The following is an 18,428-nucleotide window of genomic DNA, read 5'->3' on the forward strand; positions in this document are numbered from 1 at the left end:
CCTTGACCCAGACCCTAACATATAGGTCAACATTGGCGTTCAAGTGATTAATATGCGTCTCATGCACAAAGCTGCTCTTTTGAAGACTGAACCCTTAATCACTTATACCCTGCAGCAATAGTGAGTGCAATACAGGGAAAATGGGGAGAAATGTGAGGTTTCAATTTGGTGTTCACTTAAAGAAGCACTGTCCATGGAGATTTCAGTCAGAACCTTCAGATGAAGGGGGTCAATGAGTTTCCCTCCGTGCTTGTAGAAGCGTTGCATCTTGAGATGCATGGGAGGACTTCCTTAAATGGGGCAATTTTCATGCTTGCTGAGCAGAACAATGTAAAGTAAGCAGCTCGATGCAAAAAAGATAAGAGAAAATGTGTCAAGGAAACATTTATAGAGGCCTGTAGGAATATTAAAATGCAAATTGAAAGGCATAGCATATATTATATGAAGCTAATATCTCAGTATCAATATGTAACTAAAGAAATGACTCAGAGAGCTTCAGTGTCAATACACTCTTCTATGTCACAAGATTACATTACATTAGATTAGATTGTTCCTGAATCAGAATCCACATCCAGATTGCCACCAAAATCCAATCATTTCTTCCAAGAGGCATATCCTACACCCCCAGAAATGTTTGTCCTTTATTTTATGGATCATAAAAGCAGACACAAATAGAAAACAGAACGACATAACACAGGCACAGCTTCTGGTTCTGAAGGAACCAAATATTAACAGATGACAGATCATTTTTTGCTGTAGCGAACACAAACAGCACTTCTGTCACTAAGAACAGCACCTGCCAGTGGCAGCAAAGTGCAACTACTGCTTTAGAGCAGTAAAAGAAAATTGCAGTGTTATCTGAACTATTTAAGTCATGGTAACGGATTATTTTATAGACCTGTGTTTCTGCCCAGTCTGCGTTTCTTGGCATTTTCCAATAACGGTTGAGATGAAGTGCAGGACAACTCGGGGATTAGTGCAGGAAAAAATCCTTTTTATGTATTCAACCAACGCAAGGCTGAAACTAAAATAAAACAAGAGCAAAGCAAAAAGGCACAGAGATGAAAAGCACAGGGGAACAGAACACGAGGAGCGAACCGCAGGGAAAAGGGCGACGCAGAGAGACGGCGAGACTCAGGTGAAACTAATTAGGGTGGGGCAGGTCATCTGAAAGCAGACAGAAACCAGGGAGCGACAAAGTGTCATGACAAAATAAAACAGTAAAAGGCACAAAAACACTTAGACAAAAATAAAACTCAAACCAAATCAGGAAACTGAAAGTCCAAATGAAGTTGAGATGAATCAAAACACTGGAAACAAAACCCGAGTTAGGATTGTACAGCAGTTTTTGTTTTGTTTGTTAGAAAAGAACAGTCCTGGTCTGGCCTTTGGGTGTGCAGTCAGATTCCCACATTACCATTAGAGGTTTTCCTAGCACACACACACAGTTGTCCAGCAACAGATTCGGGCTAACTGACTGCTGTTTCCTCTTCAAAACATCCCATCTGATTTTAATTTGATGTTTGTTTTCTCAGTGGAGAGATAATGAAGAGTTTTATATAACATTGTTGCGACATCTGTGTCATGAAAAGTCTGAGAACCTCTTGAATAAAGAAAGTAGGTCATCTCAACAAGTTTGGGCCAACATTTACTTTGTTTTTCTTAGTAAGACAGGCTTGCATGTGTCCAATCTATAACAACAACATACAGTTTAATATTCCCACATTTCATACTCCTATATTCCATGTGGGACCATTCACACATTTTCTCTCTCTGAGGTGACAGCAGAAGCAGCTTGGTGCTCTGATGTCAGGACTATCATGACATGTTTACTGTTCCATTATACCAGCTGGTCATTAATCATCTACGTCTTCAATCACAAAGGTTGTTGTTTGTCCTTGGACTGGAATGCCACGATTTTTCCGCCCGTTCACAGGAATTTCAATGGCTCTGACCTCGTAGGTCTTTAATTCATGAGGTTTCACAATCAAAACTGCAGCTTTGTCGACGGCCAGCGGCAAACCCACATGAACTGTTTATGCTATATACGTCCAAGATGCAAACCCTGGAGAGGCAGAAGCTGCTTTTCTTTTCCTTCAGTTTTAGAATGAATGTGATATACTGACTTCAACTGGATTTATACTTGACGATAGTGACATATTTTAATACACAGCCAAACAAAGAAAGAGAGTCTATAAGGAGCTGGCGGCCAATGTGTCCTTGGGTAAGACACTTAACCCCACACTGCTCCTGACGACTGTGCGTATTCTCCTCCACACACTGCTTTATTTCTGCAGAGCTCTGTAAGAGAAACACAGCAGCTCCAGTGAGCGATTGACTGTGAGTGTGTGTGTGTGTGTGTGTGTGTGTGTGTGTGTGTGTGTGTGTGTGTGTGTGTGTGTGTGTGTGTGTGTGTGTGTGTGTTACACGTGCACGGCACTACGTGCAAATTCAGCTTCAGAGTCTAGCGTTCCATTGCCTCAGCATTTAGGGAAACGATTACACTCACTGCTGCACTAATTGTCAGAAAAAGTGTTCATTCCAAGCACATGAGGATGCGACGACAACTGAGACAGAATGTAAATCAGTCACAGCCACAGCAGTGGTTGTGTTATGCGTGTGTCTTGGGGGGGGGGGGGGGGGGTTCAAGACTCAAAACAGGCATTATTCCATGTCCGTGGAAACATGGCAACCACTAGACTTGACTGTAGAATCAATTTATTGTTTGATATTCATTTACAAAAATATTGTACTTCATTAGAATCATCTTTCAACCTCTTCAGTCTCTCCAACAATATGTACTTCTTCCCTATTGTTGTGGCATTTTACTTCTTTTCCTGTTACACTCAACTTGGCAGGGAAAAAAGGACATAATTTTACCATCTGTCTTTTTCTAACAGTTTGCAGAGTTTCTGTCTGTTTGTTCACAGTAATTACAGTTAAACAAATGCTACAATATACAGTAGACTTCCCCGATGTCCTAGTTTCTCTTGCCATCCAAAACTGAAACAATTATACTATCTATTCTCTTTTGTTTGTCTTTCTACTGAATCTGTCCAGTGGACTTTACTCACCTTCTGTCAGAGCTACTTACAGACTGCATGTGAAAGGTAAACAGAGGGAGCTTAGGGAGTGAAAATTGGATTTGGTGCAGTAGCTGTGATGTAACAGCTATATTATAGCCAGGGGCAACTCAGAGATTTAAATATATCAAATAAAAGAATCAGCCAAACACAATGTCGATGCAAATATGTGTGCATCAAGTTATTTATGAGTCCAGGAGGCAGTAAAACTGAAGTGTCACCTTCAGCTGGATGTCGTGAACTACATTTTTTACTCAACCGAGTCTATTGCTGTGTTGCTTGATTACAACAAAGAGGTGTCACGTCAGCGAAGACATGAATACAGCGCTTTATCAAACAACCTGTTCAGCACACGTGTTGAAAACTATGACAGGATCAAATTAATATAGAACTAAAGGGATCTTCAGATAACAGAGCAGGAGCAAAAGAGATGAACTGACTGACAGACACTGTTGAGCACAGAGATTAAAAACACTGTGTGTGCTGAGGCTGGTTTAATGACACACATGATGTGATACACATTCAAATGAAGCAGACAACCGAAATAGGCAGGACGTGCACATACATGACAGACAAGGCAAGAAATATAATGTAAAATAATAAATATTAAAGGACTCATATCCTATTTCTCCAAGTTAAACTAGTTCCCTGGTGTCCTAATGAACATGTCTGTGACATGCTTTGGTCAAAATAGCATAAGGATGAAGCACCACAGCAGTTCAATCACCCTGCCAAAACAGCCCTGTTCAGAACGCTCTGTTGAGTAGTATCTCTTTAAAAAATAAAAAAGTAAAACGAAATTTAAGGGACAGGAAATGACATCAGCCACAGAGGCTACTGGGAGCTAACAGCAGTTAGCATTTGGAAAAGTGATCATTTGCAGGCTCTAGCAGGCACATTGCTGTCATATATAACATGTATCCAGATGGACAGATAAATCCTCTGAGGCTGGAAGTTTGTGTAGAACTCTGTGCTGCACTGTGGAGCCAAGAATAGAACTTTTCAAGGACTTCCATTTTTCGGATGGTCGCCAATTTTGGTCGCGGAATTTAGCGTATTGGGACGTCCCAATGAGCGCAAAAGTCAACATCGCATGTTTTATCTCCTGTAATTAGACTGAGGAGGACCACAAAAACATATGCGAGTCATCTTTTTTCACACTTTTGCGACAGGTAGGGTCGCAAAAAGTTGATTTTGCATTATATGGGACCTTTAAATTTAAAGTCCAAACAACTTGAATAGGAGACTCAAAGAGTGACCAAAGTCCTTCATTGGTCTTTTAAACACAACTAAATGATCTATTGTTCTGGAAAGCCCGGTGAGCACATACTCCAGAGAAAGTGGACCAAACAAAGCATGCTCTGTGGTTCCAGTGAGTCACTGCCTTACTGTATTAGTCGACTGTATGTCAGTGCTTAAGTAGCAGGCATATTCATAAACATAACAATCAGGAATCGTCCTCTACTCTTGTGCCACTGCAGGTTCCTCAGTCTCGTTCACCGGCCAAAACCATCATGTGTAAAATGATTTCACCCTTTCATGAGACACTCAAAGCACCTCATTCATCTGTTAGTCGTTTCCTTTGTAAGATCATTCAAGATTCGGTTCCAAAAAAAGAGCATTCCAATCCACCTACGTTCATGTCCGGAACACAGTGTTCATGTCAACAGGCCCAGTCAACCTGTGTTTACTGCAGAGCACATGGCCACAGGAAGACAGCCTGTTGGAAAGCAGTGTGTGAGTGGACTAACAATGAGCACAGCTTGGGCAAAGACCTGAGTCAACAGGTGAAACTCGGCCAAGTCGCACTATGTGACCGCGGCACATGGCGTGAGAACGTGTGCCCATTTAAACATGGAAGAGGTGAGGAAAATGCATTGAAAAGGAGAAGTTAATATCTTATCCAGACCATTAACTGACAAACTCCGCTGCGTAAGTATAAGCATGTGTACACACTTTATACACTAATTATTGAATCTGTTTGCCATTCAGCACAGGCAGCAATCCGTGTAGCTACAGCATTTCTAATCAAGCTCAGCCTTATTCCAGTAACAGCAAGAAAGCTAAACTAGGTTATTGAGACTATTTATTTATTATGCTTCAAACAGATGCCTTTGCTCGACTGCTCAAACAGTATTCACAGGGAACTTTCACCTAAAAGAAGCTTCTTGATTTCGCCATCCAGCTGCTTCTGATTCAGAGATCCTTAGAGAACTATGATAGTTGAACGAGAGGGTGCATAGACATCTGTCATCGCTCTAATTTCCTGATTTCAGCCAAAAGCAACACGTTGATATGCACGTTTGTAGACACAAGAAACAAATATTTGGATCAGAAAAGTGAGCTTACATACAGTACAGTACAGTATCTCAGATTTGCAATAACATACAGCAGCAAAATATGGGAGAAGATGCAGAACCAGACCATGTAGCAGTCTTTTCAGTGGTTTCAAATCATAGTATTATTAATTACAGTTAGAAGTAGAGCTGGGCGATAAAACGAGAAAAAAACAAGATACTCTTGATGCAACTCTTGATGTTTTGACAGACGACCCCAACAGCCAACGACAAAGAGAGAAGCGGTGTTTTGAACCAATCATGCTGCAGCCACGCCAGAAGTGAGAGTGAGTCAAAAGGGAAAACGATCACAGAAAATCCGGACAAAACCTCAAGCGACAGTTTTACAGAAGAACAAATCTCCTGGAGAACACGCAATGCAAGACTTTACAGTCTTAAGATCCCAAGTACGTGTCGGTGGCTCTCCCATAAAAGCTAACGTGATGTCTGCACCACAACAGCAGACCATAAAAAAACGCTGATATCACAAACACATCGCCTACTTCATCGCCAAGGACATGGAGTAATTAAGCACGGTCGAAAAATAAAGGATTTAAGTGGCGGATAAAAGTAATTTACCCTCGATACCGTTTCCCCCTGTTATATACGGACTGCAAAGGGAGGATAGAAGAACAGCTGCAAAGTGTTGTGGTGTGTTTGCCAACAGTTTAACCTATTTTGTGCTCTGCAAAGAAAAAAACGACAAAGCATGAAGGTCGTTCCTTCGAACCAGTATTTAGAGTTTAGGCAATATATGCGTTTTTTTTAATAGTTGTTATTTAACCAAAACCTTTTAAAGAGGAACCTTTTAAGCTTGACAGAAATACTGATGTGATTGAAATCGACGTTGAAAAATGATATTGTGATAATATTTTTTTTTCATAATCTAGTTAGCAGCATGTTTTGCTTAAAAACTGCTGTTAGTCATGAGTCAGAGGGATTAACATCATACAAACAGCAGAGTCCTTTCCCCTTCAGTTATACAGAAGAGCATTGTTTTGTTTTGTCTGTGTTGCAGAGAAATGAAGACAAGTTGAGCCCCTCCTCTTCCACCCACTCTGAATATAAGTGAGTGTGTGTGTGTGCGTGTGTGTGTGTGTGCGCTGGCCGACTGTGACGCTGTGCCCTTCACTCCGTCTGTCCCGTGTGTCAGTGCTCGTCCTCTTGTAAAAGGTGAATTACAGATGAATCGTTGATTCCAGCTGAGACAGCAGATCATTTCTCCTTGTTCATCAACATTTATTTATTAATCTCCATAACCAACCAGGTGTTTTTGTTTTTCCTGTTTCCTGTTTATATCAGCATATCCTTGACTCTCAGTCAGATTCACCTCTGGATGCCCTTTCCTCCACCATCACACCGTCCTCATGAATAATACAACCGGCGACGGTGGTCGCCACACTACTGACACATTTTATCACAAGGCCAACACATACAGAATGGAAGCTTTCCAGGGCTTCGTCCTACTGTGGAGAAATACTCCATTAATATGCATGCGAGGCTTATTTCTCTCTCTCTCTGTGGAATAATGTGAGAGAGATGTGCGGGGAATTAATGTTGGTATCTCCCTCAGACAGTAAAGAGAATTTTAAGTGTGGCATCTTGGTTCACATCTTCATTATCGGCCTATTTCCTTTCATTACTCGTATCACTTCCTCTACAGCCACAGTATTATATACAGAAACACACTACATGGCATTAGGAACGTGGGGTGCTCTGATCATGTGCCACAGTTCCCATCCCCACAACTTAAACCTAGATATGATTGAAGAAGCTGCTACACAGAAGAATAAGACAGCAGCGACCAAAACATGGGGGAACAACTGGGACAAGAACAGCATCGTGAAGCTGTGGTTGTAGCTCAACTTAATTGTGCATGGAAACACACAGTACCTCACAATACCAATAGTATCACGATACAGAGATTCTTTGATAATCAATATATTAGATATTGTTACTTGGATAGCTCATGATATCTGTCTAGCTGAAGAAAACAAAACGTCCATGAAATGTTAAAACATTTCGATATTTACATTTAGTGTATAAAGTCTGTGTATTGAGCGTAGATGGGGCATCTCTTAACGTAGCTTTATTCACTGTAAACTCTTACAGTTAACCGTTCCCGGTGTGCAAAACTGGCAGGGACTGTTTACGCCTTCATTTATTATTTAAAATATCGATATTTGCCCTGGCGTATCAATTATTGTGTTGCACAAAGCAGGACGACGTTATAGCATCGATTTGATCCACCCCTACGCTCTTAGAAATAAAAGTGCTAAGTAGAACCATATAAGGTTCTTCGGCATGTCCAAAAGGAGATCGAGGAAGAAAATCTCTGACAGAAGCCGACTCAAAGATGTGCGGCCATCTGCCTAGACTGGTTGGGGTGAAAGGAAAAATGGGGAACAGAAAGGGAGAAGAGGTACACTCTTAGAAATAAAAGTGCTAAGTAGAACCACATAAGGTTCTTCGGCATGTCCTCATAGGAGAACCCTTTTTGGCTCCAGGTAGAACCTTTTTATAAAGGTTCCACAAAGAACCCTTTTAAAACCCTTTATTTAGGAAAGGGGTTTTAAAGGGTTCTCTGGATCAAAATGGTTCCATTAGTGTTACCAAGAACCCTTGAAGCGAATGGTTCCAGGTAGAACCTCAGCCCTTGTAGAAGGACCCTTTTGGAACCCTTATTTCTAAGAGTGTACAGAGAAATGCTTGCATGGTAAAAGACAAACAAAAACTGGTTTCCTCTGCCCCCCCCCCTCACCAACCATCTCTACCCCTGCCTGACTCATTCAAGCCGTACTCTGTTGACTGATAATAATTTAAGCACGGAAATAAAGAACCTCAGGATCACTATTTTCTTTTTAATATTAGACACAGTCATTCTCTGTTGCTAAGTAAAACTGTGAGAATAATGTCAGCAGCAGGAACTGGCAGATTACAACAAAAGCTCCTTGCAGCTAAAAACTGAGCCAAGGAAATAAACTTGGAGCCGTTATTAGCATAAGTCTAAAGTCTCAGATCTAAAGCATGATAGACAAATAAAACCGTGTCCTTTGAGGGAAGCTATTAGTGCAGCTGTGTTTGCGCGTCTAAAAAAACATGATGCAGGTGGTTACATCATCTGAAGAGTGTGTGGGCCAGATGTGACAGTGTTGCGCCAGCTGAAAAGTGCTGAACTGACATGTGAGTTGGCAGCGTGAGGCCTGACACTGAGAGAGTGCACAGTTCAGGAGGACGGAACGGTCGCAGAAGGATTCTTTTCACCGCTTTTATCCACATTCATTAGCCGCGGAACGAGCGAGCGTGTTTGCGACCCCTTTCAGAGAACCCAGAGGGAGCAGGTTTGTTGGTGTGAAACAGAAAACCGACCTGTTTGTCAGGGCTCACCTACACTGAATGTTAATGTCGCCTACATCAATGAGCTCTTCATGTAGAGATAGGCAGAGGCAGAGCAGCTAAACACAGACATACTGGCAAGGAGAGAGCAGCAGCAGAGCCACGGACCAATGCCTGCACCAGTCACTGCTTTTATTTCTGGTTACACTGATCTAAGGAATGTTTTGTTCTTCTGTGTTTCTCTTTACACCCCTAACACACCCCCCTTTTCCTCTTTCTACCCTTTTCTCTCTATGCCTTTTACATATGTAGCCAAAGAGCTGCAGAGAAAAACATCAGATGTGTGAACGGTAAATTGTGAGAGTTCAGAGTTTCAGTCATTGATGTGTTTAGAGAGTAAGTTCTTCGGATTTATATTAACTTCAACAGAACAAACAAGGTAGAAAAAGAAGGAAAATATTTATGAAGATGTATGTCAAAGTTAGAGAGAGCACTCTGTACACTCTTAGACATAAAAGTGCTAAGTAGAACCATATAAGGCTCTTCGGCTTGTCCTCATAGGAGAACTCTTTTTGGCTCCAGGTAGAACCTACTGACCCTTTTGGAGGGTTCCTCCAAGAACCCGTTTAAAACCCTTTATTCAGGGAAGGGGTTTTAAAGAGTTCTCTGGATCAAAATGGTTCTTACTGAAACCATTAGTGTTTCCAAGAACCCTTGAAAAACCATTTCTTCCGGAAAAAGGTTTTCCAGAAGCAAATGGTTCCAGGTAGAACCTCAGCCCTTGTAGAAGGACCCTTTTGGAACCCTTATTTCTAAGAGTGTAGATAAAGGGAATACACTTTAATGATCTATTAACAGTAGGTCGATTAAGGTTTGACCAACTAAAAATATGGCATATTTCGCTTATTGAAGGATCTATTTAGCCGACACATCATGGAAATGACTGAGTGGCCTCAGTAGAAGCTGCAGATAAACAAACATGCTGATTGAATCATGGACGCACAGCAATAGTACTTTCTGAGGTGCCTAGTGCTATGCTTCCCATCTCTGCCAAGCATAATGGGATTTCTTGAGTTTAAATGCACTTCACTCACTCTGTGGAGCCAGTAGGAAGCTAAACTATTGATCCACAAACAATTTAGCTGTCCAGCTGTCCAGAGAGGGGGGAAAACAGGACGCCCCTAAACGTCTAATGAGGCTTCCCAGGAGCTTGGCTTGCTCAGTATTCACTCCACGTGCCAGGAGTCCTTCGCCTTTGGGCTCTCACCGCAATCAGCGTTCTATCCATGCACTTCTGACACACACGGAAGACTCGGGGGCCGTCAGCTCAAATCCCAGTGAGCCTCTCTCACAAGGACGTTTTTGATCAGTGTAAAAATGCCCTTTGACCTCTGCCAGTCTTTCATGATTTTCAGCACACGACTGGTGACGGGTTCACGACTGCACTTTAGTACAGTGTGCTTTTAATGTGACGGTTCTGAGCCAACAACCACATACAGCATGCATCATCACAACCCAAAACACATGCTGGGTTAACATTAGAAACATCATCTAGTATACATGAAAAGAAGCAGAAGAGCCGTGCATGCTCGACTACCATATACACGTGTACAATATATGCTCTTGCTTTCCACATATGCTCCCAGCACCATAGCAACAGGCCTTGCTCAAAGGCTCCAAGAGTGGCTTGGCCCCAAGGAGGAAGACGATTTCATACCTAATTGGACAGTTCCCTGCGCACCAGCCTTGTTCTCTTCTTCTCCCCAGCACTGGAAGATTACAGCTCCAGTGCTTGAAAGTACAGTAAGCTTCCAAATTCCCCATGATGAACGCAGATTAAATAGGATTAAATCCAAAACAATGCAGCCCATTACTGAGAATACAAAACGATGAAGGACACAGAGGTAATCTAATCTTCAAAATGCTGCTTAACACTACCTTATGCAGATTATGGATTAGCTACAATATGTCAGAGGGGATATGGTTGTAGCTGTCAGACTTTGTGAGCAACAAAGGTGATTATTTTGCCTCAAAAGTGCAACGACTTCATTTTACAGCTTTCCCAAAGATTTACAGAAATAATCTGTGTTTGATTATGATCTGGGATTTTGTACGTTTTCTATAATATGGTTCTAAGCTGCGTCAGAAATGTCAAACCACGCACAACAACAAAATGATCTTTAACATCTGCTCTGCAGCCCCGTGAACACCGTCTCTGAAACAGATGGCTCAAGACTCCCATGTGGGGCCAACTGAGTCCACTGTGTGTAACGTTATATTTGTGCTCAGCCCAACGTTAAAGTAATTCACGCGAGGTAACTTGACACTTTGAGGAGTACTTTAATTAGGACTTGAACGCAATAAGATGCTTGAAATTGACTATTTAATTGACCTTAGCGTCTCTTTTACTTCTCAACACAAACTCTAGAACTGTCTCAACAAATCCAATCATGCACTTAGCAACGTGTTGAGTAACTCTTAAATAATATTATGGTGACTGATTCCACTGAAGCTAAGGTTTGTTCTGCTAATTATCAAAGTGTTACTTGTGCTGCCGACTTCAAGGGAGTCAAATAATGTTATGAAAAATTGAAATGGCTGGTCTGTATTGACAGATTCTGGCAGGTGAAGGGCATACAGCTGTAATCTGCTTTTAATTGAGACCATGAATCCCAAGATATGTTCTTTGATTGTAAAGTCTAAAAATATCTCAGGGAAAAAAGAAAAAGAGCAATGAATCAGAGAAAAGACATGAAGTCTTGTCAGATGTAACCTAGTTACAGATCTTCACTGTTCCTAAAAATAGCAATATTTTAAAAACTGAGAGCCGGCCCCTTAAACCAGAACAATGAAGTTTAGCGAGGTTTTGTGGAATTGATCCTCATTTGTTCCAAATGACAAATCCCCGTGTCTAAACACAAAATGTCTTAGTACTGTGTGATAACATGTCGATGACATTGATCAATGACACTATATTTCCCCCTTAGATGCCAGAGGGAGATAGCAGACAGTTTCTGAACACTAACAGCTCGTCTAGAGCAGATTATCTTCATGGAAAGGAAGGAATCAGATTTGGAACGAGGCATCACTTTGGCCGACTGAGCATCCATCCTCAAGGCAGCTGATAAAAACGGTGGAACAGATTAAATGTTCTGTCGTGAAAACAAATACGTTCTAAAAGGAGAGTATAATGACTCACTGTTTTTTTATACTTATTATTTAAAACTTTTTATCTCTTTATGTAGAACATTCTGTATGTTTTTCCTGATCACACATAATTATGACAAGTTGCAAATGGACGACAGAAGTGCTAGATGTGTAACACTCACAGACTCAACCACAAATACAACTTAAATCCATTATAGGATTTAATCTGTAGGATTATTAATATGGGCTATCGATTAACTAGCCTGTGTTTGAGATCATTAAAATCAAAGGACCAACAGTGGTGTCGGAAATAGAACACCAGCCCAGACGGTCACACTTTATTCATACATACAATAAATGAAATGTATGATTTAGGATTAAACTCCTTGACATGCAAAACAATAGAGGTGGGTGGTAAATCCATTCACATAGGAATCACAATTCTAATCAGCCACGATTCTGAATCGATTCATAAACTTCAAAAATCTATTTTTGAAAAAAAAAAAAAATTGTGTGCAGTTTATTTTGTAATTTCTGGGAGAAATGCAAGTAAGTACAGCAAGTAAGTTTTTATTTGTTTTCAATGAATAAATGTTAACATTTGTCTTAAGTTTGCCTTATATCTTATACAAACTGTATAGTTTTGATGCCATAATTTGCCTCAACACACTATGCTTATACTATTGTATCAATTTTTGAATCAGGAATCGTATGAATCGAATCGGTTGAATCGCGAATCGTGAGCCTAAGAATCGGAATCGAATCGTGAGCCACCCAAAGAGTCACATCCCTATAAAACAATGTAAGGGATTAAGAGATACAGCAAACTGATGTTAGTGCCTGCATTCAGGCTGCAGTAAAGCATCATTTCCATAGATATCACCTGAATGCTTCAGAGTTTGGGGTCAACTTTTTGAGCATTTTTTTATAAAACGTACACATTATTATTAATGCATAACCGCACAAATGCCCTGTCCAAAGAGCAATCCAAGTTCAATCATCAATCACATTACATGTGGTAACAAACAAGCTAAAAACCTTTGGCTGTAGTTTTTGCTGCTACAGTAAACTCAAAGACATCATTTTCACACGACTGCATCGCCCTAACCAGGGGCAACACGGTCATTGTGGTGACATATTGTACATGTTATTTGTATATTGCCTCAATATTTAGCACAGTGGACTTTTGTTTTAAGACTGAGGAAACTATGGCGACTGGACACACGTATAGAATTTCACAATGACCGTTTGAATTTGTTGTAATCATGTGCAACAGCACAACATCCTGGGGGGGGGAAACTGTGGACACAGCACAAGTGCGTATTGTGTGGAGTTTTTCTTACATAGCGCTGCTGTCCGTCCACATAAGATCTATGGGTCACATGCAAGTGGGGAGCAGTCGGCAGAGGGAGAATGAACTGCAGGCGCTGCATTCAAATAGTTAGGGGTGGCAGATGGGGACTGAGGCCTTTTCTCTTCCTCAGGCATGAACAGAGAGGTCTGTCTCCAAGCAAACACAGAGGACGTCATGTCTCTGCCTTACCACCGTACCATTAGTGGATCTCCCCATTGACGACCAGTGCGCAAATTGCTGAGCAATTTAAAAGGAAGCATCGAGACAAGGGGCATCGCATGTTTTGTCAACAGGAGACGGAGACACAGACTCGTGCACACAATAAAGACAACTGCAGCAATAAAAGCTGGCGTTTATGTGTGTGAGTGCGTCTATATAGTCTGCTCGTCGTTGCCATTATCTTCTGCTGGGGGGAGTGTTCAGTCTAACATTTATGTGACTTACAAACTAGCCCCAAAGCTGCCAAATGGCAAGGGTTCTAATCAGATTAGCTTCTTTTTTTAATCTATCTTCCACTTTGACTCTTTGCCCGGGAATTTGTCACGAAGGGCTCTGTAGGACATCTGGAAACAGATCTAATCTCCCCCCAAAAAACACTCTTAAAATTGCTTTAATCTTAGATGGCAGACAGTCACAATACTGTGCATCGTAATTATGCTGGCTGAATTAACCCTTTAAGGTACTACTCAACCATTTGGTCAACCACACTTTAAAGTCACTATATGTCATTGAAAAAATGCATCAAGCTGAACTCACTAACACTAAATGTGACTTGTTCTGAATGTTGTGTATTATGAAACAAGGTGTATTATGCACAGACGTCTCAACCGTTTGGTAGAGGCCTGTATCTGAAATATCGTAGGGTCTAATTATCATAAGTAAATAAAATAAAAAATAATAAAAAAAATGGATGAAAATCATTTTTCCTTTGCTTTTTTTCTTGGTGTGTACCTTAAAGGGTTAAGATGAGAGAGATTTCAGGAGATTGTGAAATAGAAAAAGCCTTGTACTGGTGTCGAGTCATGTGAATGTGACACTGGTGGAGGCTGAAGCCTCGAAATGCATCACAGAGCAGCCACATCGCACAGGGTGTGGTATTATAACACACATTTCACCACATAGAAGTCTATATTCAGCCATTTTCTGTGTCACATAGTGAGGGAATGCTGCTTCGTTAGCCTACCTCTCATCAGAGTAAATTCATTCACCTAGCATGAAGGAGGCGGTATGTCCTCAGGGTGCACACAGGACAGCACAGGATGCATTAGCAGCAGCAGCAGCAGCTATAAGCTTATAGGATTCATAAAGTGCTCTTCCTGACAGGCAGCCATGAAATCACGCTGACATGTTGCGCCACCTTCACGGCTCTGATTCACTCTGGACAAACAAACGCTGAACGCTTTCACCTGTAACTGGAAAAAAAAACAGACCAAATAATCGAAAACGAAAGATACGGCTAAAAATATTTCAGTGCACACTCACAGTGTCCAAACATGTCCATTTAGATAAAGTGTTTATCCAAATGGATGAGAAATAACTGTCTGAGATGAACAGATGTTAAGGAATGATACATATTTACTCAACCTGCAGTGAATGTTAAAGCTGTAGTTTTATCAAAACCTTTATAAAACACATTTTATCTAGTGTTCTTGCATGGTTATGAATTACTGGAGAGAATCTAATACGATTTTAGAATTTGTAATTTTTGCACACACACCAATTAGTGATAGTGAATTTGTCCACCTGGTTACGAGCTCAAAGCCTTTCCTCTCGGCTGCCCACCTTTTAGTTTGCAAATAAATCATCAAACTGAATACCGGATCTTTCTCAAATAAATGAATGATGTTAAGAGATCGTGTCTGTTGCAAAGTTGAGAAATGTTCAACATTCCAAAGTGCAGTGGAAAATAGTACTCTGATATTTAACTGCACCTAAAAATAGGCGAACAACACACCGCCATCACTTCAGCAACATTAGCAACTCCAACTGCCAAGTCACCTGACAGACACGGCTCTAATAACCCCTCGTCATTCCCACTATACAGTTCGATCATGACTCATCGCAGCGCAACTTGACTCTACTCATTTTTTTTGGCTTTTTCATAAGTGATAGTACATGGTACCTCGTTCTTTTTTTGTACCTGCTCTGGCGAGGTTCCAAGTGAGGCAAACAAATACTAAAATGTGACGTCAACAGACTACCCACTAATAATAGGGGGGGGTCCCATCTCCCATTTGTTACGCAATACTGGGGTCACCACCCCAGGTGCCACGCTTTAGTATTGGCTATTTTCCCTGTCAGATGTGGGCTTTTTCCACAGCGCCATTTGGAAAGCAATTCATTAAAACATTAAAAATACAAAATTACAACAAGCTCAAGCTAGTGCCTCTACCACATGAATGTATTATATGAACTGGATAGAGCACCGCCCCTTCGCTTCCGTTCAGTCCTATGAAGCTGCTCACCCAGCGCATATGCCAAAAAAGTTTTTGGACTTCCGTGTTTATTTCCGGGTTATGGGTCATGTGTCACTACCACATAAAGATCTATAAAAGCCTGTGTCCATGTCTCGAGGTGTCCTGTGGACACTTTTACAGGCGTCTCTTTTACTATTGCGGTCAATGGGAAAATTGCTTTTTGGGCTTTTTGGTTTTTATGGGGTTTTCTGTTGCAGTACCCACAGTGGCCACCATGTAAAAATTGTCTTCAAGGCAGAGGGGCCGGAGCTCTATCCAGTTCATATTATACATCCATGCTCTACCAGCAGACTAAACTAAAGCTTGTGCTTCTACCAGCAGACTAAGCTAAAGCCAATGCTTCTACCAGCAGACTAAGCTAAAGCTAAAGCTAGTGCTTCTACCAGCAGACTAAGCTAAAGCTAAAGCTAGTGCTTCTACCAGCAGACTAAGCTAAAGCTAAAGCTAGTGCTTCTACCAGCAGACTAAACTAAAGCTTGTGCCGCTAACAGCAGACTAAGCTAAAGCTAGTGCTTCTACCAGCAGACTAAGCTAAAGCTAGTGCTTCTACCAGCAGACTAAACTAAAGCTTGTGCCGCTAACAGCAGACAAAGCTAAAGCTAGTGCTTCTACCAGCAGACTAAGCTAAAGCTAAAGCTAGTGCTTCTACCAGCAGACTAAGCTAAAGCTAGTGCTTCTAACAACAGTTGGGTTTCTATTTGCTGTAGAAATGCACAAAACCTAAATATTGCAATAAAAAAAAACTGGTAATGGAAACACCTACATTTGGAAAGACCTCTCAAATATCTCAAAGAACATTTTTACACTCTCATGAGGTGTTTTTTTTTTCATACCTGTCGATATAAAAGTTTATCGCAAAAGTGTCATGGAAACACTTTTTTCCCCCGGACATGACGTGGGGAGACCAGATCACTTCAGACATGGAAACAGCAATTGTGGTAAAAAAAAAAAAACTTTTGTGAAAAATACTGTGATTTAAATACTAATAAACAATATTTTAAGAAATTATAAAACTAGTTATTTTAAGCTTCAATCGGGATGGTCATCACACTGGCAGCATCAGCAGAAATGTTAGAGATATTGGCCACAAATACTACATCATGCTAATCATGTTTTACCATTTAAAGCGGAACTAGACCGGAAGTTCCTATTATCGCTGGTTTTTTTGGTGTGTATCTGCGTCATTACCTTGTTTATGAAGCCTGACGGTTCGAAACAAACAGTTCAGCCATTGCTGAGAACGTTGTTTTATTGTAATCTCAGGGCTAAACGAGATCACTGAAAATCCCGTAATAGTTACGTAAGCAGCGGTTCTCCTGAACAACCGATCGTCCTACTCCGGGCGGTAGTCCGGGCACATCCGGTTGCGTACATTGAACCGCAGAAGAAGAATAACGTCCGTTGTGGAGGTGTTTCACGAGCAACAGTGTCTTCTGACTCTGGGTCTGACTCCGGTTTAAAGTCATAAAAGGGACTTCGGCGGGGAGTCGTGACGAAGCTATTTTTAAACACTGTTAAAACAATGTTTTGATAATGAGGAGCAGTGCATCCGCCGTTCCAGAGGGGGGCGCTGCGCTTCTGAGAACGGATGTGCTGGATAGTAGTGGCCAATCACAAGACTGTCTTCTGGGGGTGAAAGTTCACTCTGAAACATCGCGGCTGAAAAACACTGTCAGAAAAGAGGATTTCTATCGGCTAGTTTACAGCAACTAGGAGGTTTTTGACCATAAAAACAAGTTAGTAAGTAGACCTCCATAACTAACATTTATGTGCAACAGGACCACTCTATGTGACCTTTAAAGTGAGAAAACCTCTGTGTCACCATGCGACCGAGTGAGTGAAATCTACTCTGTGTGTGTGAGAGCAGAAACACCTTTACTTTGACAACATCCAGCAGCATTAGACAGTTTCTCTGCAGTCTGCTGTGTCTGGACGCGCCCAGCACACCTTCCTATAAACACCTGCTGACAGAACAACCCAGTGATGTTGGGATTAAAGCATTTACGACTCATCCACTCATGACACTGAAGGTGACAGACGCCTAAATCAGTCAATCAAACGGGACACGAACACCAAGTGTTTACAGTCCCTCCCTAATCTTTCGGCTTCAACTATGGCCTCTCTCATTAACGCCGAATTTAACACGGACTCGCTGACTTTAAGGGCGATATCCACCAAAACACCGTGACACCAACACGATAAGCAGCGTAATCGACGGTATTCGGGAGGGAAGTACATGCACAGAACGGTACCGCTGCTGCAGATCCTGGAACATGGAACATCATCCGCACCACCCCAAAAAAAAAAACAGCGCTGCACACCTCGCTGTATTCTGTTATAACGATGCTTTTTTTTTTCTTCCTGCAGCTTGTTTGCAGACAAATCGTTAATAATTCTGCATTGCGGAGAGAAGCTGCAACGAGCTTGCTCCTCTCCATCATCCGCACATCCCACTCAGCCCTGTTGTAAACAACACTGATTCACCAGCTGTCAAAACACAGCCGGCGTCTTCTCTGGGAAATTAACCTCCACCATAAATGTTGCATTATTACTATTATAAATAATAATAATAATACTACAGAAACACATGCATTGGTGCCACAGCTGTCCGCGTCCTTACCTTGCGCAGAGTCCGCGTCTCCTTCACACCTGCTCTCAGCTCCGCATCGCCCAGTTTACATGAGGAGCGGGGAAG

The 18,428-nt window shown here is 41.5% G+C and overlaps 1 protein-coding gene across 1 annotated transcript in view; it reads right to left on the reverse strand.

Moving 5' to 3' along the window:
- LOC310930562 (contactin-1a-like) overlaps positions 1–18,428 on the reverse strand; it is a 63,546-nt gene extending 45,118 nt beyond the window's left edge. The window contains exon 1 of the mRNA XM_083893590.1: positions 18,354–18,428. The gene's annotated coding sequence lies outside the window, so the exon portion shown is untranslated. The remainder of the gene's footprint in view (positions 1–18,353) is intronic.

The sequence above is a fragment of the Microchirus variegatus genome, assembly GCF_963457635.1.
Source record: "Microchirus variegatus genome assembly, chromosome: 8".
NCBI lineage: Eukaryota > Metazoa > Chordata > Actinopteri > Pleuronectiformes > Soleidae > Microchirus > Microchirus variegatus.